Raw genomic sequence first — 24,963 nt, 5'->3', positions numbered from 1 at the left:
ATTTATTTATTTGAGAGAGAGAGAGCACAAGTGGGCAGAGGGAGGATAAGCAGACTCCCTGCTGAGCAGGAAGCCCAACACAAGACTCAATTCCAAGACCTCAGGATCACAACCCAAGCTGAAGGCAGATGCCCAGCTGACTGAGCCACCCAGGTGCCCCCATTTTGGGATCTTTATGCCATTGATCCAATAGACAAAGAAGGCTGCTATTCTGTTGACTGAAGTGATAGATCTTGATTTTTTAAATTTTTTTTTTATGATAGTCACACACACACACAGAGAGAGAGAGAGAGGCAGAGACACAGGCAGATGGAGAAGCAGGCTCCATGCACCAGGAGCCCAACGTGGGATTCGATCCCGGGTCTCCAGGATCGCGCCCTGGGCCAGAGGCAGGCACCAAACCGCTGCACCACCCAGGGATCCCGATAGATCTTGATTTTTTTTAGGGTTGCAGCCACATAAGAGGGACATTCCAGATCATTCTTCAAACTAGGGATTCTCTAGAGAAGCCATTTTTTGGTTCCATGCTCAATAGAAAACTATACTAATCAAAGAAGGGCAGGACCACTCAATATTCAGACCCATCAGGAAAGAAGTTTCATATCATCAACAAGGTCAAGAACTCTAACCACTTTGGAATCTGAATAAAGACAAAGGGATAGTAGAATGGAAGTGAAGAAGAAAGTTATGTGTATCAATGAGACTAGTTACAGAAATGTAACTGTTTTCCTACATGGACTCTGAATAATATATCCATGAAGAAAGGAATATTGGTTTTCTAGCAATGCATAAACTTTGTACAAACTTCTAGCAATCTCTACCAGACTACAGAAGGGCAATTGATCTTATTTTCATTAATGATCACTATTAGAAGTGAATTTGGGCATGTTCAGAGTCACTTTTTTTTTTTTTTTTTTTTGGTCACTTGGCTTTAAGATGTGTTTTGACTCCTTCCACCACAGACCTAGGCACTTGTGATATTCTGGGATTTTGTTTCCTCTCCAGATATGGAGATCTGATTCCAGTATAGCTAGAAACATGTCCAGTCTCCCATTCTGCTCCCTGCTCAAGAGGCATGCCTCTCCTGAAACTATATTATAAACTTGCTCTATGATTCTAAGTCCCTCAAAATGGCAGCAAACATGATCTATACCGTATACAGACAGGCTCTCTCGCATTGTCTGAGAACAACAGCAAAAAAAGCTGAAAATTCAGGTTTTACAAAGTTTTCCAGCTCGAATGCAAAGAGTTGGAAAATTGAGTGCCAGCGGAGGAACAGAGCAAAGTCAGGCAGAAGGTAATAAAGCAGAGGAGATGCCAACTCTCAATAAGGTTAAAAAGATGATTTACCAAGTTGTTGTGTAGTGAAATATGGGATTGGCTGATCCTGGGCTAGCTACCGATGCATCCAACCCATGCCCCTGGCTGTGGGATTTTGGAGGGGAGGTGGGTGGGTGGGAAGCAGTTATTATCCCTCTATGTGATGATCTTACTTAATGCGAACAAAAGACAACAGTAAGGCAAGGTGTGCCACCCTTCTGCTGGAGCTTCGCTGAGCCATGCAGCTGAAAGCTGAGGCTGGAAGGGGGTCACAGCTAAATCTTTGGGCCTGAAATGGCAAACTGTGGCCTTTTCTTTCCCTCTGAATGACCACCTTGAAGGCAAATCAACAGGAGTGACAGCGGAAGAGAGAGCCACTCAGCTGAGCTGTCTGCCAGCCAGAAGGGAGCATTCAATAGTGCTCTCCTCCGAACTGAGACCCGAGTCAGCCTTTCTGCAATCCAGTGACATTTCTGCCTATTAGTGAATGGAAACACACGCCTTTCATTCCAGAGTCGAACGGTGCTGTTTTGTCTGCAGTGTCCTTGCTCTCCTGGCCTGATTGTTTGCTGAGAAAAAAACAATTAAATCTTCCATTCAATTATGGTCTGTTTGGGTCTGAAGAGCTGTTTAAAACCAGAGAGCCTTATCATATTAATGAGCACTGCTGCCAAGATTAATACCTGAGAAAAGGGATTCCCTGGGGAACTGAGGAACAGAACTGAGAATATTAGGATGTTATGATCTTCACTTGATGGAAAACTACTGATAAAATGGCACATTACCCCTAGAGATAGGGACTTTGTGTTAAATAGGCATGGAAATGAACATATATATTTCACACAACCTGATAGACAATACAAACTCAGATGAAACGTGCATACACTCTTAACTAATTACCTGCCTGATATCACAGGAGACCCAGGGCTGGCTTTCTCTGCATGGTAGGGGTCAGGATCAGGAACCTGGTAACAAGGAAGGCAGAGAGGTAAGCCAGCTCAGACTGATTGAGGACTGTTTGCATCAAATGCTGGGAGAAACCAAGGGCAAAAGCAAATTTCCAAGCCAAAAACCAGGTGGAAAGCAGGGCTGTAACTCCAGGATCTCCAAGTGAGAGCTGGTGGCAATAGGATTTGGGAGAGAGTAGGGCATCTGAAAGGGAGGCCCAGTCCATGCAGTAGCCATGAGCTCTAGGCTATGGTGTTGCAGCTCTAGGGGGCTCAGCTTGGTCACCTGGCAGGAGCTAGGATACATGGACTCATCCAACTGGTTCAAAGGATCAAAGGTGGGTTGATGGCTTTCCAGATTAACACAAATTTAGCTTGTTTGTTTGTTTGTTTTTTAAAGACTCCTTAGCTCAGACTCTTAACTATAGAGAACAAACTGATGGATACCAGAAGGGAGGGGAAGAGGGGGATGGTTGAAATAGGTAATGGGGATTAAGGAGCACACCTATGGTGATGAGCACAGGGTGTTGTATGGAAGTGTTGGATCACTCTATTGTACACCTGAAACCAATATAACACTGTATGTTAACCAGATGGAATTAAAATAAGAACTTCAAAAAGAAAATCACTCATTAGCTCAAAATAGGATATGGTCAGTCCTCAAAGTGTGGACAGTGCAAGTTGATTGGAGTGATGTTTTCACTATCTGGTATTTTTACTCTTGTTTCATCTACCACTATTCACTCAGTACACTTATTTTGATTTATCCATGATTCTGCCTTAGCAGGAGCCCATTCCTGTTTAGTGCTGTGTAGTATTCCATCGTGAGACTACACCACCTTCTGTTTATCCGCTCACCTCTGAGCAGGCATTTGGGTTGTTTGCAGTGTTGAGCTATTACAAATAAAGCTTCACAGCATATTCATGTGTAAGTGTTTGAAAGGACACATACTTTTTTTTTCTCTTGGATTCATACCTGGGAGTGGAATGGCTGGCTCATATGGTAAATGTATGTTTGACTTTTAAAGAAACTGCCAAACTGCTTTCCAAAGTAATTGTTCCATTTACATTCCCACCTGCAGTGCATGAGAGTTCCAATTCCTCAACATGCTCATTAGCACTTGACATTGTTATTATTTTTTTTCACCAATGTAATAGGCATCTTACCATGGTTTAATTTATATTTCACTAATGGCTAATGTTATTTAAAATGTTTTCCTATTTGTACATATTTCTATCTGCATGTCTGAATAATATATAATATATATTACATCCTTAATATATTTATATATGTAATTATGTCATATTAATATCATTTTATATATGAACATTATATTAATATATTTAATATAATGTATTATTATATATAATAATATATATGATGTATTATTACATGTTTGATTGACAAATATTTTCTCCTAGTTCATGGCTTGTCTTTTCATTTTCATGGGTGTCTTTGGAAGAGCAAAAGATTTCAGTTTTTAATGAAGTCCGATTTGTCTAATTTTTTCTTTTATTTATTTTTTTAAAATTTATTCTTTATTGGTGTTCAATTTACCAACATACAGAATAAAAAACTGGATCATGCTTTCAGTGTCCTATCTAAGGTATGGAATGCAAAAGTAAAAATATTTTTCTTATATTTTGTTCTAAAAGCTTTATAGCTCTAGATCTTATATGACATAACTCTCCACTTATCAATTTCTTCTTTACATTCTCATGGCAATATTATGTAGCTGTCAATATACAAGCCCTGCACACTTTGTCAGATGTATTCCTAAATATTTCGTACTTTGACGCTATTTTAAATGGTATTACTTCTTTAATTTCAATTACTGATTGCTCGTATAGAAATACAATTTATCTTCGTATATTGATTGTAGATCCTACAACTTTGCACTTTCTAGATCTAGTAGCACTTTTTGTAGATTCCATTGGGTTTTCTATAAAGATTATCAGGTTGTCTGAGAATAAAGACTGGTAACTTCTTCCTTTCCAATCTGGATGCTTTTTAACTCTTTTTTTGTACCTGATTGCACCAGCTACAACCCCAAATACATACAGCGTGGAAGTGATGAGAGAAGATATCCTTGTCTATGCTTCCTCTTAGAGGCCTTTTATCTGATTGAAGAAATTTCCTTGTATTCCTATAGTGCTGAGAGGTTTGTTTATTTTAAATGCAGATAAGCTGTTTATTTTTAATGCTTTTCCCTCCATCTATTTAGATGTTCAGATGAGTTTCCTTTTTTCCTCTATTAATATGGTGAATTGATTTTGATTCCTTTAATAATGTTAAACCAAAACTATACTATTGAGATAAACTTCCTTGCTCATGATGTCTTATTTTTATTTTTAAATTTAATTTGCTAAAATTTGGTTTTGAATTTTTGCATCAATGTTCATAAGGGATATTGGTATACAGGTCTCTTTTCTTGGGATGTCTTTGTCTGATTTGAAGTAAGTATAATGCTAGCCTCATCGAATGAATGGGGAGGTATTCCCCCTTCCTTGATTTTTTGGAAGAGTTTGTGTTGAATTAGAATTATCTCCTCCTTAAATGTTTGTTGGAACTTACCAGTGCTGTAATCTTGGCCTGGAGTTTTCTTTGTGAGGAGGATTTAAACTATAAATTCCATTTCTATAATAGATACAAGACTCTTCAGGTTATCTACTTACTCTTGAGTGCTTTTTCAAGAATTGGCCCTTGTTACCTAAATTGCTGAAATTATTGACACATCCTTTTATTATCTGTAGAATCTGGAGTGATATTACCTCTTTCATTCCTGGTATGGATAATTTGGATTTTCTGTCTCTCTCTTACTTTCTTCTTTCCTCTACTCCCTTCTTCCCTCCTTCTCTCTCTCTCTCTCTCTCCCTCACTCTGAGTCTGCCTAGAGGTTTATCAATTATATTGATATGAAAAGGGTTGCTGGGATTGCCCACCAGAGCCCCTGAAAACTAGAACTATTTCTGTACTCTGCTTATCTTTTCAAAATAAATACTGTAGGATAAATAATTAGAACAAATAAGATGAGCTTTAGTTTCTCTATTTCAATCTCGGTATGAAGTTGAAGCCTTTTTGAATAAATGGATGGATGAAAAGATGTCTTTCCAGGTATATATAATAGCACAAAACCAAAGTATAAACTTGTCTATGGTGTGACTGATGAAGTTAGAAGTGATTGATACATATTAATTCTGAGCTGGATTTCCACTGACATGCCCTAACAAGACAATCGTGATGTAAAGATAGACAATATGATTCTGTGTGTGTTTTTGGAGTCCATCAGAAATCTTTATGGTGAATCTACCTCAAGAGGAGGCAAACATTATCTGTGAACACTTTTGATCTCAGTGACTAGATTAGATTTAGTCATTTAGCTGAAGTATAGGAAGTATAAATATTGCTCCTGGGAAGGTTGTAATACCATACACCCCACTCCCATGGCTTAATAGAGGTAACATTACTTAAAATAGGTAACATAACTGCCAAGCACAAAGGCATGCTCACTCCTTTTGCTGGTGTTTCTGGCTCTCTAACCTAGCTCTTAGAAGGTAAAGAACATGACAACAGGGAGGCAACCACATTTTGTGTAGCTGACAGCAAGAGGACATTTCATACAAGTCCTACCAGTTTCAGTTCAATGGAGATCTAATCTCAGTATCTTTGGACTCTTTTCCATAGTTCATTACTTTCTAATCAGTTATGGCCCTTATCAAAAAAGAACGCCTCTGAGACTCCCAAAGTAGAACAAATCCATAAATCAAACACAATGAAATTTTGTTGTTTTCTCTTTGTTTTTTCCCCTCATATCTGCACATCGTCTCTGGCTCAGAAAAGAGATGAGATATACAGTGCCCGGGCTAGCACAAAACACTTGTGTGGAGGCATTTTTAAGTGATATTATGGAGAAGCATTGGGATCAGAGAACTATGCCCCATCCAATGTAATCTGTTGTCTTACATATCTTTGAGCAAACTCTTATGGATATTTTACCAACCAGCCCTTCAACCACACCATAAAGATAGGCATCAGAGGCCAGCTGCATAAAATAGATATAAAAGTTATAGGACATAGGATTTCTGAATCTTATACATACAGCCTGTCTTCTCTCATTAACATCCCTATTTCTAGGTAAAACCTATTGGCCTACAAAAACAAAAAAGTGTTCCTAAGCAAATTAATTGTATAAACACAAGCCCCAGGAGAATGATTAAACTACTTAGGAGACAAACAACTCTTCAAGCTTTACAGAAGTACCTTCGGTTTTTGTTTTTTGTTTTTTTAAATCATGCTTATCGAAGATGTGTTATCTATTCATTAAAGCAGGTCTCCCAAGGATTTTTGTTAGACAATGTTTTGTTGGCCCAATTTTAATTACTCTATGCATTTGGAAGAAACAAAATTACATTTATTTTGAAATAGTCTATAATCCATAATCCCAGAATAATGATTTTATTGAGTTGGTTTTGACATTATAGCCTCAACTTATATTGAGAAATGCTCTAAGAAATAGCTTTATTACTTACTGTCAGGATTTTGTTCCAAGCATCATTCACTTATTCTCATTATCATAGAGATGATACATTTATTTTAGAATTAATCAATGGCAAAAACTTAGTTCCCCTAAGGGATTTATATCAAATTTCTTATGGACAATGAAAAGTGTACAACCAGCATGTTTTCCTTTCTGCTCTGTTCACAGGTAATTTGAGAGCCAATTTCACAGCTAAACTATACATCTAAACAGGCTCTCTAGGTGATGCTTATGCATGCTGAAGTTTGAGAAAGCACTGCTCTGCATTATTTACAACTTAAGGCTTTTACTGGGATATTTCCTTTGCTCTTCTTTGAGGGAGATAATTTGGCAATTCAGCTCTCACAGGTTCAGGCCATTGTTTCCTGATTCTAATGCTCTGAATTTAATGTTTGTGTCCCCCTACAATTTATATGTTAAAGTCCTAACCCCTCCTCACTATCACGTGGCTGTCTTTGGAGATGGGAAGTAATTTAAGTTACATGAGGACATAAAGGTGGGACTCTGATCCTATAGGATTAGAATTAGTGTCACAGTAAGAAAAGAACACTGATAACATTCTCTCTCTTCCTCTCCCTTCTCCCTTTCTTCCCTCTCTCTCCCTGGCTCTGTCTCTCTCTGTTTCTCTTTGCACACATACAAAAAAAAAAAAGAGATTACATGAGCACATGGGGAGATAGTGGTCACCTACAATTTACCTTGTTGGCACCTTGCTCTTAGCTCTCTCAACTTCCAGAAGTATGAGAAATATATTTCTGTTGCTTACAGCATGCAGTCTGTGTTTTTTTTTTTTTTTTTGTCATGGCAGCCCAGAGCTGACAAATACACTATAGTACTTTAACTCCATTCCATGCAGTAACAAGTTAAATGTTAGAATGTGAGGATTTTATTTTTAGTTCAATTATTATCTTACTATTTAACCTTAAAAATCCATTTTTCCACCTCATTCACCACAGTGATTTGCAAGATATCTGAATTAGACAATAACTTTAATGAGCCTTATTTCTTTCAAGTATACAGATTCGACAGTGTCAGAGGAGAGCTTAATGATCATCCAGTAAAAATGATTTATTTTATAAATGAGAAAATTGAAGTCCAAAGAGCTATTTGGTCTTAGGGCCTAGATGAAAGCCAATATCCCTGGATCCTCAATCCTGCTGATTGTTTCCTGATGCCAACGTATGGCACCAACTCCAAGTTCTCGACTGCCTAGAAGCCAGCTGGTTGGAATACAGCTATATTGATCCCCATTTTATTATTCACTGTAAGTTGTCTTATGTGGAAAGCCAGCCACAATGAAATTACTATCAGATTTATATTTTTAAAAGACACGGGAAGCCAGATAGACCTAAGGTCAAACTTGGCACTCCCCCATAGTAACAGTATGGCCAGGACAGGTGCCTAACTTTTAATGAAGTTGTTTCTTATCTGTAATAGAGAAGAAACAATTCCTTTATCATGAGTTGCTTGTGGGAATTTAGTGGATCATTCCTATGGAACACCTACCATAGTATTGAGAGTGTTCAATAGATGCTGGTTCTCTGGATCATGTATATTCTTTTCCCATACAATCAACTACTAGCAAGGGGTAAACTTTTACTTGAGTTCCCAGCTGGTTTCCTTCCTTGCCATCAATGTAGTTTCAAAGGACACTACCTGACAGGTCCCAGAAGAAGTAAAAGTAAGACAGTGAATACAAGATGAACCTGCCAATGATGAGACAGATAATGGTCAGGAGCAGACAGTTGCAGGGAGCACGAAAGAGCAGAATTGATAGGTGGAATGGGAAGTCTTTGGATGAGGTGAACTGATATGCTATCTGAAGGTCTGTAACACACATGGAAAGAGAACAGAAACAAGAAAATGAATTTCTTGGGGACCTGGGTGGCTCAGTGGTTGAGCATCTGCCTTGGGCTCAGGTCGTGATCCTGGGGTCCTTAGGATCTAGTCCAGCATTGGGGGGGGAGGGTTTTCCCTGCAAGGAGCCTGCTTCTCCCCCTGCCAATGTTTCAAAAGAAAAGAAAAGAAAAGAAAAGACATTTATCTTAAGCAATGGGCTCTGGATAAGCTTTATGAGGGAGATGAGATGAAGGGTTATTGATAAGCTAACTTCATGGTGCCTTAGACCTTTGACTAGGAGGTCTTCAGGAAAGCATGCAACTCATACATACAGTGAGACAGAAGCTAGAAGTAAAGCATGAGAGTCACAGCTGCGTTTTCCTGAATTTACAAAAATTCCAGTCATGTGCAAAATTTAAGATTCTCACATTTGGTCTGAAGCAAATAAATCTGTTATCCTGAGGTGAGTCACAATTTCCCAGGGGAGAATGATAGTTCTTCAATTTTTTTTTTCATTTGCTAGAATGTTCTAATTTTTTTCATTTAAGTTTTAATCACAATATTAGATGTATATGGGGGAAGAAAACAAATAGTTCAAAAATTCTTGAACAGAAGGGAAATGGTCTTTTGATTCCCATTCTTAACCACAGAAGCTAGAACTTTCAACTTCCCTTGGTTTTGTTTCTCCTCCAGATAAAGTGCTTATAGCAACATTTCCTAATTTGTCGATGGTAAAGCAGATACACTGACCTGATAATGTAAAAGAAAACCGTGTTGGTCACTTGCTCTGCCTCCGTCTCCCTCCAGGATCACTCTATTTACTCCTTGTGGAATACAGTAGGAACCTCTTCAGTCCTGACATTTGATATTTATGATTTGGATTTTTTTCCTCACCGTTCTGCTGACAATTTTAAGTACTATACTTATTTGCTTATTTTTTAAAGATTTTATTTATTTATTTATTCATGAGAGACACAGACAGAGAGAGACAGAGACACAGGCAGGGGGAGAAGCAGGCTCCGAGGGGAGCCCAATGCAGGACTTGATCCCAGGATCCCCGGATCACACCCTGAGCCAAAGGCAGATAGATGCTCAACCACTGAGCCACTCAGGTGCCCCCAAATACTATATTTAAACCTCTAATTCTTCTTGCATAGACTTTAGCAGATGCCTAACTTTAGGCCATCAGAGTGGATCCTTTTCGTCAGTTTGGCCTTCTGGCCTCTTCTTCCTCCATCCCTAACTCTGTTCTCCGACCACTCTCCAACAATATCACTTTTATGTGATCAAGATAAAAACACAATCATGGTGTTCCATAACCCAAATGAGGACTTGTTTACTTTTTCTACAGACTAATTCTAAAACTTGAAAAACAATTCACCCTAACCTAACTATATAAAGTTTCTGGTCTGCAAAGCACTTCTGTATACTAGGACTACATTTCCTTCTTGAGCATAATGCCCACTCCAGGGAAAAGGTTTCAAACATGTAGATGAAGTAGAATTTCTCTCTCCTTTTTTTTTGAAAACTCTATTAATGACTCAGAAACATTCGCATTTTACTTCACTTTATATTTGGATGCTGAGTTTCTTTCCGCCACTTGGAACACCCCCTTCCCTCCACCCCCCTCCCTCCCTTCCTTCTTCCTTTATTTCCTTCCCCCCTTTCTCCCTTCCTCCCTCCTTCTCTCTTATCTATTGATAAAACAATATTATGTCTCACCCAAATCCTCGAAATTATCCCATCTGTCAATGATTCCACCTATTAGAGCACCCAGTTTCTCTCCCTGGATCCTCCCAAACTCTCTTTTCAAACTCAATCCAGGTGCTTCCTGGATTCCATCCTAGAACTTCCCTCATTTCCATTCCCTAAGTATAAGCATAGAGGGAAGGGTTCATGGCATATCCATTCTGAGGACAAGGAAATGTTCAATTAAGTTCTTTGCTTCTGTTTCTCCTCCCTCTGTCAGCCTCTATTCCCCTTCTAGTCCGGAGTCTATTCTGAGCTCTTCTCAGAAGGCCAACTTCTGCACCCCTGCATCTCTTTAGATATTCTGAGCTAAGATTCCTGTTTTACCCAACAATACACTTTATGTGGCTTTCATCTTTTTTCACTGTCTTGAGATCTCTCAACCACTAACGACAGTAACCCACTCCCATGCCCCTTCCCTCGGTTTGGGTGGGCATGCTTTTTATTTCATTTGGATTCATCTGGGGTCTCATGGGAAGAGTTGGTGATGGTCAGTCTGTCCCCCTGACAGGGAGAGAGCAGAAGTCCGTGGCAGGTGTTGATCAGAAGTGAATGAGCCAAGCAGGTGAGGAGCTGATAGGAGTCCCACTTGTTTTATTGATTGCAGATTTCTCTTGCTGTTTCTGTCTTGTCACCAGCCTCCTGATGGCCACTTTTCTAGTCACTTGGTCATGGAGCAGATGGAAAATGAAGTGAGCAAAAGTTGGGGAATCCTTCAATGGATGTTATTATTTGGTCATATGTTCCAAATTAACAGTTCACCAACGATGGGAAGCTGGGGATTGATAAAAATCATGCCTGCCTTGTAAAAGTAGTTAAATATTAATTAATTATGTTTTTAAAGATTTTATTTATTTATTTATTCATGAGAGACACAGAGAGAGGGGCAGAGACACAGGCAGAGGGAGAAGCAGGCTCCATGCAGGGAGCCCGAGGCGGAACTTGATCCCAGGACCCTGGGATCATGCCTTAAGCCAAAGGCAGATCCTTAACCAATGAGCCACCCAGGTGCCCCTAGACATTAATTTGAATAGCTGCACAGAGAACCTTAAAAAGTGCGTGATTTTGTTGCTTTGCGAGGCAATGAGCAGAGCATAGGTTTATAGACTGTTGCTCAACAACAAACGTGAATGTATATGAAGATCATTCTTTTGCAGGAGCGGAAGGGAGAGGTGGGCAGGCTGGCCAGGGCTGAGTTGCTGTGCAGAATCCTCAGAATCAAACGGAAGATTCTCCTATGGTGGAGACACGAAGATAAATTTAAGGAAAATGTATGAGGTGAGAAATACAGGCATCTGGGGTGGTGGTTTGTGTGGCTCCCTCACATGGGCATGTTAAAAAAAATAGGAGTCAACGCAGAACAGTAAGTTCCAAGGTCCTGGGGTCACTAACTGGGTTTTCTTCTTTTGTTCCTCCCTGCCTCATTATGCCTCGTATTCTATGTTGACCACATAAGGAGGGAGCATTTTACAGTGAACAGAGTTCAGGCTTTGGACACCAGGCCTTCCTTGGCTGCCTCTATCCTGGGCAACTTACATCAATTCTCTGTGCCTCAGGTGAGTCCTCTGTGAAACCAGAGACGGGGTGGAAATGTTGACAAATGGGGGCAAAGGATCACCATGAAAAATGGCAACTAACTCTCAGTAGATATTTTGATAGATGAGGAGCAGAAAGTGTGGTCTATATCCAAACGGGGGAAAAGACCACTCAGAAAAACACTCCACAAGCCAATTTTTAAATTTCCTAGAGTGACCTTCTGGCTTGCCTTTCCCCTCAGGGTTCAGCGATACCTGAGGCAGGGTTGGCTTCAGGCAGTAGATCCAGACTTGCTCTCTAGAAGCCTGTTCTGGAGACATTAGCTAGTGTGGGAAGGTTTGTGTTTAGCTGGACCTTCAGGACAAGGGGGTCACTGCAGAGTGACCTTCAGCATCTCCTGGTCAGCATGGGGTGAGGGAGGCATATAGGGGACAAAGCACAATGAGGCCTAAGGATCTGGGCCCATGTCCCTCCCACACAGAATTTTGCTCTTGTCATTTGTTATTAGCTCCTTATGAAAGAATCTTTACACACATGTGACCCAGGATACTAACGTCTTATATTTATGGAGCCTTCGCAATTTCTTCAGTTCTTTCACAAAGTCTAGGTTCACCACGGATGAATGCCATGGTGACTTTGGGCAAGAAATTTCACTATCCTGTGCCTCAGCTGCCTCATCTGTAAAATGGGGGGGCAAGAGTGGGGAGGCTTCCCTGAGTTTGTGTGCATGAAGTGTTCAGAATGGAGCCCGGCCCTCACAAACCCTCGGGACTGCGCCCCTTTTAAAGATTTCATTTATTTATTCATGAGAGACACACAGAGAGAGAGAGAGAGGCAGAGACACAGGCAGGGGGAGAAGCAGGCTCCCTGAGGGGAGACCGATGCGGGACTCGATTCCGGACCCCAGGATCACGACCGAGCCAAAGGCAGATGCTCAACCACTGAGCCACCCAGGTGGCCCAGAACCTCCCATTATGAAAACCCAGTTTCCTGTTTTAGAGCTTCCTGTTTTTAATCCCAAGCTTACAATTACTGAGTGACTTCCTATAAAAGTCACAGAAGACTGCCCGTCAGAGGAGAGAAGGCGCTGACGTTCTTGCCAGATGCGGTGTGACAGGTGGTGTCTAGAAGTTTCCCTGTGCCATTTTGTTCCTCTGCACGAGAGGTCAGCCTGATTGTGATGAGGAGGAGCTCAGATTTTGAGAAGTTAACTAGACCTTCCAGACCTCAGCTGAGAACCAGAGCACAGACGGGTAAGGAAGCAGCCAAGGCCGTGAGTGCCAGCCCACACATTGGGTTTTGCTGGCCAGACCAATTTCTTGGGTCACCTATTGGAAAATGGATCACTAAAAGGAAGGCTGGTCGGAGGGGTGTGGACAAATGTCTCCCTGCTCCGCCATGAGATCACATCCCCTTTTGCAGACCCCGACGGTCCGGGACGGACAGCCTCTTTCCTATGGGCTCTAGGCAAGCTCTACTTGAAAATCAGACATTTGTGTGGACAACTATGTGTGTGCATGTGTGTGTGTGAGAGAGAGAGAGAGAGAGAAAGAGAGAGAAGAGGGAGGGAGAGGTGAGTCATTAAAAAGTGGTTCAGCTAAATAAAGGATCTCATTATGTGAGCTATTTTTATTCCTCAAATGTCTGCCTTCCTCTCCCCCCTTGAGGTTCCTACTGAAATCTGACAATCAGGGTTGAACTTCACTGTCAGCTTCCATTAGGCAAATCAAGCAGGAAAAAAGGGAGTGTGCCTCTGGCCTTGGCAGGGAGCTGAGTCAGCAGTGATAATCTGCTTGAGCTGGTGGGGGCCAGCTACCAAAGGCTTTAATTAGTCAGCCCAGGTGTCCTCTCCGCCCCCACCCGCATCCCTGCTTCCTGTCCCTTCACCCACCAGCCTCCACCATGAGTCTCTCCATGCCTTCCCTGCCTCTAATTCCTGGGAAGGCAGCTGGGATAACACATCCCCAGGGCGGGGCCCCCAGCACAGGCTGCCCCTGTCAAGGGCATTTTGTCCCTTGGAACTGAGGGACTCATGTTCCTGCACTGGCTGTCTCCTTCCCTCCATCTCTTGGCTCACCCACTGTGAGCAAGACTTAACCCCTCCTGGGAAAACGAGGCTGCAGTGCAGCCAAAGCCACAGCGATTCCTTTCCCAAAGGACTCAAAAACACCCTGTCTCCCTCCCTGATCTGGGCTCCCTCTTGTCTTCTTCATTAGGCATGCAGTCACTCTTTCAAAATAAAATCACCCCATCCGTGATGTGTGAAGCACTCTGCCTGGGTTGCAGGGAGGACTCGGGAGAGGAGGTCTCTTGATCTCAAAGGAGATGTTGGATGTAAAGAGGACAGAGGAACACAGGACAGGTGGCTATGGTCTAGAAAAATTAATTGGGGCAAATGGACCACAGCCAGCCCAAGTACAAGATGGAAAATAACGTGTGTAATAAAGGTTAAGAGCTTTGGGAGCTCCAGGAGTTCGGAGGAGGATGACCCATTTCTAGAACAGAACACTTCAGGGAGTGTCCTTGGAGCTGGGTTTTAAAGGTTGAATAAGATAAAATCAAGTAGAGAGAAGAACTGGGGTGTCCTGTGGGTAGGGTCCCTCAGGCATCATCTCAGAAAACCCCCCTCCCCCCATCCTGGGAGTCATTGAAGTTCTCCAGCTACAGCTGCTTGGCTGGACTCCATCTTCCTCCTGGCCTGTTAATGGCTCTGGTGTCGCAGCTGGACCGTGCCACCTCGCCCCTTCCCCCTCCCATCCTTGCCCATGGGTCACACAGGGACTGCCAACGCCATGGAGGCTGAGTGGATGTCACTTCCACATGCTTCCGGCAGCTCCTCCAGGCCAGCTAGCCACACTGGGATGGAGTGTGGCCCTCCCTATGACTATGTGACACATCTCCTTGTAGTCCTCAGCCCTCAATGGTTCTGTTTACTCAGTTTCTTGTGGCACCGAGGTTGCCAGATCCTGGCAGTCACTCTCTTCAGGATCTCAGCTGGATTCCCTTAAGATGACGCTCAAAGATGGTAAGCATGACACCAGCCCCAATGCTTCCACCTTGCTACCAACCAACTGTCCGCTCAGGTCTGTGTCACACACCTTGTACCTTTATCATGTGGCCCAGGGGAGCAAGGGAGGGCAGGGAGCTGCTTCCCAATTGATTTGAGAATCTCAGTCTTGGAAGATCATAATCCCCATGGACTTTTCTCACTCTGTGCACACAAAGCCCATGACATCTTTAGGCAAGTGGCACCTTGGGGAGCTGGTCACTTTGTTGGCCATTCTGGTTCTCATGAGATGTGCTGCTCAGGGCTCCTGTCTCCATATTTAACTGCATCTGTCTGAGCTAGTGGGGTGACTCAGATTTGCCAGAGACCTATTCAGAGGCTGGATTCTCTCCTTCTCACAGCCTTCTGGAAAACACACACACACACACACAGGCATGCACATGTACACACACACACACATGTACACACACACACACACCAAGGCTGCTGCTTCCTTCTCTTAGCCATTTTCAAAATGTTTTTTTTTTTCAAATTTTCTAAGGCAACAGTCACAGCCTTCCAATTCCATCCCATCAATCCCAAACTTCACATCCCAGTTTCTGCTGGGAGAAGGCCGGAGCCTGTGCACACAGGTGGGGAGGTAAGGTGCCTCAACGCCCCTCCATTCTCCCAGGAAGCTTCCCGCTAAGCCATGCTGTTGCTTGTGCAGGGCTCAGTCCCTTTCCGGGAACAGTTGGAAATGCTACTCCAGGCCTGCAGGTCTTATGCTCTTGAGCACAAATGAGAGAAGATGGGATGAACAGTTCAGAAAGCCCAAAGCTCTAGCAACGGTAAGCTATCGGTGTTAGTATGAAAGACTTGGCACTCTCCCGGGTGGGGGATTGTTCCAGAGCATACTGCTCCAGGGAACCAGGATGGTGGCTGTGAAAGGATTTCGACCTCGAATGAATATTGTCACTAGCGATGCAGGGGAAAAAACACGGACTTGGGCAAAATCCCAGCCCTGCTGCTAGGATCAATGTCCCAGTCTGTAAACTAGGAACAAGTGGCTGGCCTTCCAGTGTGCTTGTGAGGAGCTTCAAGGGAAAACGCTGTGTGAGCATGGCTGGCACAGAGCAGGGGAGCAGCCGCCGGGCTTTATCGGAGAATGCACTCTGTTCTCAATGGTGAGAAGAGGGAGAGAACAAAACCCCAAATCCAGCCCTGCCTCTATTCCCCCAACATAATCACTGACCCTAGGGCTCTAATCAGACGAGCAAGGCTCTGTTGGGTCTTTCATCCCAAATAAAAGCCTGAGACATAAGGATACCATTATCCTGTATAGCTCATCAGAAGGAAATTCAGCATTTGTGGGTAAACGCAAATAGACCACCGTGAGTGTCCCTGGGAGGAGGACGGCCTAGCAGCACAGGCGATGTAGACAGATGAGGTGGTGGAGGTGCGTCACTCCATGCAGCAGCCCGTACCTGCGCAGAGTGGGACATTCCCATTTTCTTTCTCTGCACGAATCCAGATTTGGGCTGCCCTGGGCAAGTGCGCAGCTGGGGACAGAAGCGCGGGATGGGTTTCACACAGCAGTGCACCAGCAAGAGCCGGGGACATTTTTACCCTGCCGTCCCATCGTCTGTTCTGGCCACACAAAACAAGTGTGAATCCTGGAAGCCCGCTGAGCCTTGGATTGCCCTCAGCTGCAATCCCAGCAGCCACTTTCCTGGGAATGCGGTGCCTGTTTCCTCTGTTTGCAGAGGGAATGAGGGTTCCATGGTTGCCCTGGTCGCTCTGCCACCAGTGGTCCAGCCGGTCCTGCTCCCTCCCCAATTGCCAAGTAGCCCTTTCAAAGGCTGCCCAAGGGATCAGAGACATTGCTTCTTTCACAAGTCAGGACTTAAGTGGAAGAAAACAGGGAGAACAGTGCTGGTTCACATCTTTTATGTGTGTTACTGTTTCTTCCTTCTTTCCCTCCCTCCCTCCCTCCTTCCCTCTCTTTCTTTCTCTTTTGATGTGGAGCAAAATACAACACAACACAACAAAACCAGACTATTTATCCCCCCTCTATTAACAAAGTGATCGTTCTAAAGCAGCTCTCCTGGAATCTAAACATGGAAACGAATCACCCCCAGGGTTCTTTTTTTTTAAGATTTTATTTATTTATTCATGAGAGACACAAGGGAGAAGCAGGCTCTTTGCAGGGAACCCCATGCGAGATTTGATCCCGGGACTCCAGGATCACACCCTGAGCTGAAGGCAGGCGCTCATCCACTGAGCCACCCCCAGGCGCTCCCAACCCCAGGGTTCTTGATGAAATGAGGATTCTGATTCTGGAGTCTGACCTCAGATTCTCTGGCTCTTGCAAATATTCACATCATGCTGATGCTGCATGAACCATGTGGTCCTTGAGCCATACTTGAAGTGGCAAGAGCACCAACATGTCAGGTTATGCCCCCTCTGGAAACCTGAGGTGGCTCTCTGTTGCCTAGACAGTAAAATCTAAATTCTAGAAATCACAGGGGACCTTTCAGCTTCTGGTCACTTATTCATTCTGTTAATCAGCAAATGTTTATTGTTTCCTAATAGCTAGAGCCCTAATACTCCTTTCCAGATGCATCTCCTACCACTCCTGACCATGGCTCCATGTCCTGCCCAAACACCATGACTTTCTGCCTTTGTGTCTTTGCCTTTAGACGTGTTCTCATGCAAATTCTCCTCTGCATCTTCTCAGATTGCTCCTTACCCTTCAAGATGTCTTTAAATGTTGGCTCTGCTGAGAAGTTCTCCCCAGGTCCTCCAAACACTTCTCAAGTATCTCATGGCATCTTGCGTACAATCCTGGCACTGTACTTGTCACAGTGTGTGGCACTTTGGTGATTTTACATCTACAGTGTCCACTGAACTGGGCTAGTCCTTCTTCAGAGCAGGGCTAGCATTTTTTTTTTCTTTTGATCTGGCCCCAGCACTGGGCCAGAAACAGCCAGGTGCTCAATAAGCACTTGAAAAATGAATTAACAAACGTTGAGAGAGGATGAGTACCAACTCTTCTTTCTGTCTTCCTGTGGAAGTACACATACCTAAGGTGGGGGAAAAAAAAGAAGCTTAAAAGAGAGAACTAAAATGTACACATTATTCTCAAAGTTGGTTTTATGAAATAAACTTTTGCTTTGGAAAAGTTGCAGATTTGCAGGAAAGTTATAAAGATAGCACAGAGAGTTCCCATATACTTCATACCCAATTTCCCCCAGACTTAACGCCTTTCGTCAGAGTGGTACATTTGTCACAACTCATGAATGAATTGCTTCATTGCGGTTACCTAAATTCCATGCTTTATTCAGATATCCTTACTTCTTACCTAATGCCCCCCCCCCTTATTTTGCTTCAGGATCCCATTGTGATAATCAACCTTGATCACCCAGAACTGATAATTTGACATCTTGAAGTCATGAGTCAAAATTGTTTATGTCCCTTCCATCTCTGAGGTGTGGTGCCTGAGCACACAGAAATCACATTCCAACCCTTCCAATGGCAAACCCCAACATCTGCATTTTGCTTCCCGCCCCACAGAGGACATCCAGGGCTAACAACTTCCCACCACCCCAGAATAAAGACTCTTGTCTACCATTTCCTCTCCCTCTTTCTGCTCCTGACTGACCCTGGGGCTTCCTCATCTGGCCCCCACAGAAGAGAGGCATGCCCCATCCCCGGGAATCATAGATAATAAACTCTATTCTCAAGGCAGTTGTCTGCATGTCTGTCATCTTACCATACATGATTAGAACAAACCCCAGGTAAGTTTCAAAATAATTGGTAGCTCGGTGACAGACGTGATGACGTGTGACTTCACTGCTTTTGGCTTACTAACTGAATTCATAGAATGGCATGCATGGCCTGGAAAGGCACCACGGGCTAATTAACACGCTTACACTTGGATGCCAGGGACTTCTGCTGAATTCTGCCTTGATTTGCCACCCTAAGATATTGTGGGGCCACAGGGAGAAATCCCAGGACTCCTGCATAGTTTAGGGATTTCTCCATAGCAGAAACCTGTCCGGACAACTGTCCTCAGTTTGCACCCTTATGACACTTAAGATAGGCCTACTATCTGGCAAAGGACCCAGGGCACCAAGGTTAATTGGCAAACTTATAAGGCTAGGCTCCTTTCCAGGGAGCTGCAAAGTCTTCCTAAAGGTGCTGGGGAGTGGGTGGACCTACATTCTGCTCAGCATCTGGGCCACCCCCATGGAATCGCTAAAGGCTGGGCATTACGTCTACTCTTTCAAATGTACTTGGGTCAGCACCCTTCCTCCCTATCCCCTTTATCAGGATTTTTCCTCATACATTTTTAATTTACCTAGACATTTTGCTGCCACATTCTTTACGCCATCCTGGGAGCTCCAGAATTCCTACATGACTCCTTTCATTTACATACGTTAAGGTTCACTCTGTAAGTCATAAAGTTCTGTGAGTTTTAACAAATATCTCCTGAGCATCATGTAGCCACCCTTACAGCAGCACATAGACTACTTTCACCATCTTCAAAAATCCCACATGCCTCATCTCTTCAGCCTCTCCTTCCTTCCCCGGAACCCCCTAGCAGCCTCTGATCCATTTGCAATCTCTGTAGTTTCATCTTTTCTAGAACATCATATAGATGAAGTCATTCATATGCAGCCTTTTCAGATGGCTTCTTTCACTTAACAATATGCACTTAAGATGCCCCGTGTCTTTTTTTCTTTTTAAGATTTTATTTATTCATGAGAGACACAGAGAAAGAGAGAGGCAGAGACACAGGCAGAGGGAGAAGCAGGCTCCATGCAGGGAGCCTGATGCGAGACTCAATCCAGCGACTCCAGAATCCAGGATCATGCCCTGGGCAGAAGGCGGCACTAAACTGCTGAGCTACCCGGGCTGCCCCTGCATCATGTCTTTTTATGACTTGCTAGCTTGTTCCTATTGATTCTGAATGGTACTTTATTGTACAGGTGTACCAGGGTTTCTCTCTTCTCCTGTAGGAGAACATCATGGTTGCCTCCAGTTTTCAGATGCCTTGTATATTGAATTCAATTTTAACCAATAAACATTTAGTTGGACGGCGGGGGGGGGGGGGGGGCGGGGTAGGGTGGGGGGCGGTTCAACATTTAAACACTTTGCCTGAAGCTTCTCAGAGGGCCTCGGAGGCTGGGTAAGTGAAGAGAATCTCAAATCACCTTTTTGCTACATTTGCCCCAAGAGTGAAATACTAGATCTAACAGATGTCCCAGGAAGGAGAACTAAGTTACATGGCGGTGGGTGGGTGAATGCGATCTTGAATGCCCAGGTGAACCCAACCATTTAATTCAACAACCACCTGGTTATTCTGAAAGCAGCTGCTCAGCAAGCAGATTTAAGGGGAGGTGAAGCCTAGTAATTGATTCTTATAAGCAGTTATTCCTACATGCAAAATCTGGTTTGGAAATTGGCAGCTGACGTCATTCATATTCAAGTAATATGGCCCTTCGCTTCCTGTCTAATTTCCTCTGCTGCCAGGCTACCCATGTCTCGTGAATACAGTCCTCCCTTTCTACTATTCATCAATCTGCTATGCTTTTCTCCTCTTCCCTTACTAATCCAAATCTGGCTGAATCCTTTGGGATTTGGGCCCATCCCACTTTCTTTCATTAAATCATCTTAGACGGTTTCATTCTCGATGTCTCTACCTTACCTACCACGAAGGTAAGCCTTTATGTTGAGTAATAAATGGAAGAATGAAACATGTATTCAGAAACCACTATGTTCCCGACATTTTGCTTGACTTTAGGTGACGTGGAATGTTTTCAAAAATGGCCTATGCTCACTTTTACTCTTTGCTTCTATTATCTTGCATTTTAATCTTCTTTTGCAATGTAATAATATGATGGCCCTGAGTAGGAATGTCTTTTTCTCCTGCATCCTCAAAAATACCCCAGTGGGAATGGGTGTATAATAATAGTGACCAGCATTGACTGAGCACTTTCTAAGTGCTGGCAGTGTTCTTAGTGCTTTGCATCTAGTCAAACACATCTTTGTATCCTCTCAATATGCTTACCATATAATTATTTCTATTTGACAGGTTAGGAACCTATGGCAGAGAAGGTTATGTAGTTTGTCCCAGATTGCTCGCAATTAAGTGGTATAACTGGGATTGGAGTTCAAGCAGCCTGACGCAGAGCAGTCGCTGGCTCCCATTCCCAGCTCAAGCTGCACGAACATAAACTTAACCTTAACCACTATGGTCTCCAGTCTCTCTAGTAAACAAGTGCTCAAAGACTTGATGGTTTTTTAACTTATAATTTTTCATGAAATTAATCATGCACAAACCCCATTGACTTGTACCCATCAACTCAAGAAAATAACATGCTTAAGAGAACAAGAAAACAAGGCACAGGCTGGGAGAAAATATTTGCAAAAGATAACATCTGCTAAAAGCCTGGTGCCCAAAATATACAAAGAACACTTAAAATTCAACAATAAAGAAACAACTCAATTAAATAATAGGCCAAAGAGGGTGACAGATATGCATCTGGCAAATAAGCATATGAAAATATGCTCCACATCATATGCTGTCAGGAAGCTACAAATTAAAACAACAATGGGAGAGCCCTACACATCTATTAGCCCAAATCCAAAGCAATAACAACACCAAATGCTGGTGAGAGTGGAGAACAACAGGAACTCTCATTCAATGCTGGTGGGGATGCAAAATGGAACAGCCACTTTGGAAGACAGTTTGGCAGTTTCTTACAAGCGAAAAATAGTCCTACTACATGATTGAACTATTACACTCTGTGGTATTTACCCAAAGGAGCTGAAAACTGTCCACACAAAAGCCTGAACACAGATGTTTATAGCAGCTTTACCCATAATTGTCAAAACTTGGAAGCAGCCATGATGTCCTTCAGCAGGTGAATGGATAAATAAACTGTGGCACATCCACAAGATGCAATATTATTCCCCAGAAAAAGAAATGAGCTGTTGAGCCATGAAAAGTCATGAAGGAAACTTAAATGCATATTACTAAGGGAAAGAAGCCAGGCTGAAAAGGCTACATGCTATATGACTCTGACCATATCACATTCTGGACAAGGCAAAACTACATAAACAGTAAAATTACCAATGGAATGCAGGAGGTGGGAGGGGGGGGAGGAGGAGATCAATAGGCAGAGCACAGAGGATTTTTAGGGAAGTGAAATTATTATGTATGGTGCCAAAATGGTGGATGCGTGTCATTTATTTTTTTTCTTTAAGATGCTATTTATTTATTTGCAACAGAGAGTGAGTAGGAGGGAGGAGGAGAGAGATCTGAAGCAGACTCTGCACTGAGCACAGAGCTGGATGAGGAGCTCCATCCCACAACCTCAAGATCGCAACGTGAGCTGAAATCAAGAATCAGTTGATCAACTGACTGCACCACCCACATGTCCCTATATGTCATTTATTCTTTTGTCAAATCCCATAGAATGTGCAACGCCAGGATTGAACGTTAAAGTAAACTGGGGACGTTGGATGACTGTGATGTATCCATGTAGGCTCATCCATCACCACAAAGATAATACTCAGAGGTGGATGTTGACAAATGAGGGATGCTGTGCATGGGTGAAGGCTGGGAGTAAATGGGAAATCTCTGTGCCTTCCTCTCCATGTTGCTGTAAACCTAAAATAGCTCTAAAAAATAGTCTTTAAAAAAATAACTAATCTATCCATTGGATTTCAAAATCTCCACCACAAAATTCCCTGCCCTGTACCTTGGAGATGTGTTTGACTCATCTCATGGGTAGGTGGGTGTCCCACTTCACCTTGCTCCAGAAGGATTTTTTCTGCTGTCTTGTGGTAATTCTCAAGATTTTCTTAGACCTTTCCCCAAGAATATTCCATGCACAGGGGACTGGAGTGGGTGGACACTCTATTTATTTATGCATTTATTTATCGATTCAAATATGCCCAATTTATTTAAGTTGTATGGACTGTCCTGTGGCCTCTGGAAATGTAATTTTCAGAGGCAATGTTTAAACAAAATCAAACTGAAAAATGCATCTTTAAGTAACAACTTACAGATCTAATAACCAAGGAAGGCTGCGCTGAACAGAGATGTTGTACATCTATTATTCTAAGTATCCTTTGTCCTGACACAATTTTCCCTAAAGCCTTTGAAATGTTAAATTTCTGTCAGACAAGTACACATGAATTCCAACAACTGGTTTGACGGATTTTTTTAGTTTTTCCATGAATCATATCACATACCAGAAATACCCTGGAAGGAGAAGGCCACAAATGTGGTGAGCCTGTTAAGTCAGATAGCACGAATCACAAAATCTGGGGATATAGTGAGTTCAGTTTAATGTGGGATGGCCAAATTTGGAGGGTGGGAGGGTCCACGAGGAATGTATTTATAGGAAGTTGAGTGGGGTTGTCACGATCTTCTGCTCAGAAGTACCTACCTGTGGTACGGAACATCTTTTGGGGCCTATGTAGGGAACAACCAACAATAGCTGGTGGTTATTGCAGAAGCACCATCCAGTGTGGGCCACTGGAATGTGGAGCTAACAAGATTGTTAGGTATCCTGCTGACATTCAGAGTTGAACCTCTATCCTCACAGGCAAAAAGGAGAAACCAGCAACCACGGCCAAAGACATCATGATGGGTTTAGGTAGGGAGGCCATCATCTTACGTATCCTTGTTCAGGCAGGTTAGGAACTGCTAGTCTAATTCCAATTGCTTCTTAGCAATTGTGAGTTATGTAGTTCTCCCTGTGGGGAACCTGATGCGGGACTCGATCCTAGGACCTGGGATCATGACCTGAGCTGAAGGCATACACTCAACAGTTGAGCTACTCAGGCATCCCGGGACCTCAGTACTTAGAGAAGCAGCCAGAACTGGCTAAAGTAAGTCATTGCTTAAAAAAATAATGCATACATACATACATACATTAGAAATAAAGAAATTTAAAAATAAACCAATAAATAAAAATTAAGTTAGCCACTGCTTTGGTATCAAGTAGATTCCATCTCATGTTTTTGTGGAAAGAAAAGTATATTAAAAAGATCTCTTGGAAGGTTATATGTCCGTAGTTGGCATAAGAAGATTCAAACTGAGAACGATAATTCCCAGAAAGTCAGAGGCTTCTTTGTAAGATTAATTACTGAAGTTTACCAAACCCCACGTTTGAGCTAGGGGAGAAAGACTTTGAGGCTGTTTCCCTAGTCCCAATAGTTTGGCATATAAGGTGGTCACCCCCTTGGCGTACACAATAAGACCCACGACTAAACCTCCTGCCACCTCTGCCTTCACCTTTGCCCTACCTTCTTCACCATATGTGATTGGAAGTTTTCCAAAGTGGTTAGTACCAAACCATGCTCTCACCAGCAGACTATGAAAATTCTAGTCGCTCCACAATCTTACCAATGTGTAGCATGGCCAACTTTTTCCTCTTAACTTTAGCCACGCTACTTTTGTATTTGTTTGTTTGTAATGGTATCTTATAGTTCTAACATAGTTCTCCCCGTCAACCAGTAGTGTTGAGCAACTTTTCATTTGTCATTTGGGCATCCTCTTTCATTTGTCATTTGGGCAGGGCACCTGACTGGCTCAGTTGATAGCGCATGCAGCTCTTGGTCTTGGGGCCATAAGTTTGAGCCCCACGTTAGACATAGAGATTACATTAAAAATTAACATTTATATATAAAAAGGAATTCTGCAGTAGCATATTTACCATAGATCAGGTGACTAATGTGTATGGTATTCCATTGGTCTGGATTTGATCTTAACTTGTGCTCGTATCAATTGTATTTTTGAAAGTGAGATAGAATTGACATACAGCACTATGTAAGTTTAAGGTATACAAAGTATTGATTTCATATGTTTGTATGTTGTGACATGATTACCATTGCAGCTTTAGCCAGCATCTCCAACACCTCATGCAATTATTATTTCCTCTTTGTGGTGAACACATTTAAGATCTGTGTCTTCTTAGCAGTTGTGAGTTATGTAGTACAGCATTGTTGACTATTATCACTATGCTGT

At 42.8% G+C, this 24,963-nt stretch overlaps 2 long non-coding RNA genes across 6 annotated transcripts in view; one reads left to right on the top strand and one right to left on the bottom strand.

The window, feature by feature from the left end:
- The window catches only part of LOC144318199 (uncharacterized), a 59,454-nt gene extending 52,167 nt beyond the window's left edge, over nucleotides 1-7,287 (bottom strand). Inside the window, exons 1-3 of one of the 2 annotated variants that reach the window (XR_013384017.1) lie at nucleotides 6,798-7,287; nucleotides 2,773-2,828; nucleotides 2,221-2,285 (exon numbers count right to left, since the gene is read on the bottom strand). This is a non-coding gene — a long non-coding RNA (uncharacterized LOC144318199). The remainder of the gene's footprint in view (nucleotides 1-2,220; nucleotides 2,286-2,772; nucleotides 2,829-6,797) is intronic. The other variant, XR_013384016.1, reaches the window with a different exon arrangement.
- Nucleotides 7,288-7,370: 83 nt separating this feature from the next.
- LOC144318197 (uncharacterized) lies at nucleotides 7,371-13,541 on the top strand. Of its 4 annotated transcripts, none has more exons than XR_013384013.1 (5): nucleotides 7,371-7,543; nucleotides 7,819-8,069; nucleotides 11,551-11,671; nucleotides 11,850-11,949; nucleotides 12,952-13,541. It is a non-coding gene; the product is annotated as an uncharacterized LOC144318197 (long non-coding RNA). The 4 variants fall into 4 exon arrangements; XR_013384014.1 differs by having other exon boundaries at nucleotides 7,371-8,069; nucleotides 12,952-13,182; nucleotides 13,352-13,541; XR_013384012.1 differs by adding an exon at nucleotides 10,905-10,958 and having other exon boundaries at nucleotides 7,371-8,069.
- The last annotated feature ends 11,422 nt before the right edge of the window (nucleotides 13,542-24,963 follow it).

Source organism: Canis aureus, chromosome 8 (assembly GCF_053574225.1).
Source record: "Canis aureus isolate CA01 chromosome 8, VMU_Caureus_v.1.0, whole genome shotgun sequence".
Lineage (NCBI taxonomy): Eukaryota > Metazoa > Chordata > Mammalia > Carnivora > Canidae > Canis > Canis aureus.
This window is presented reverse-complemented; position numbering and strand designations above follow the sequence as displayed.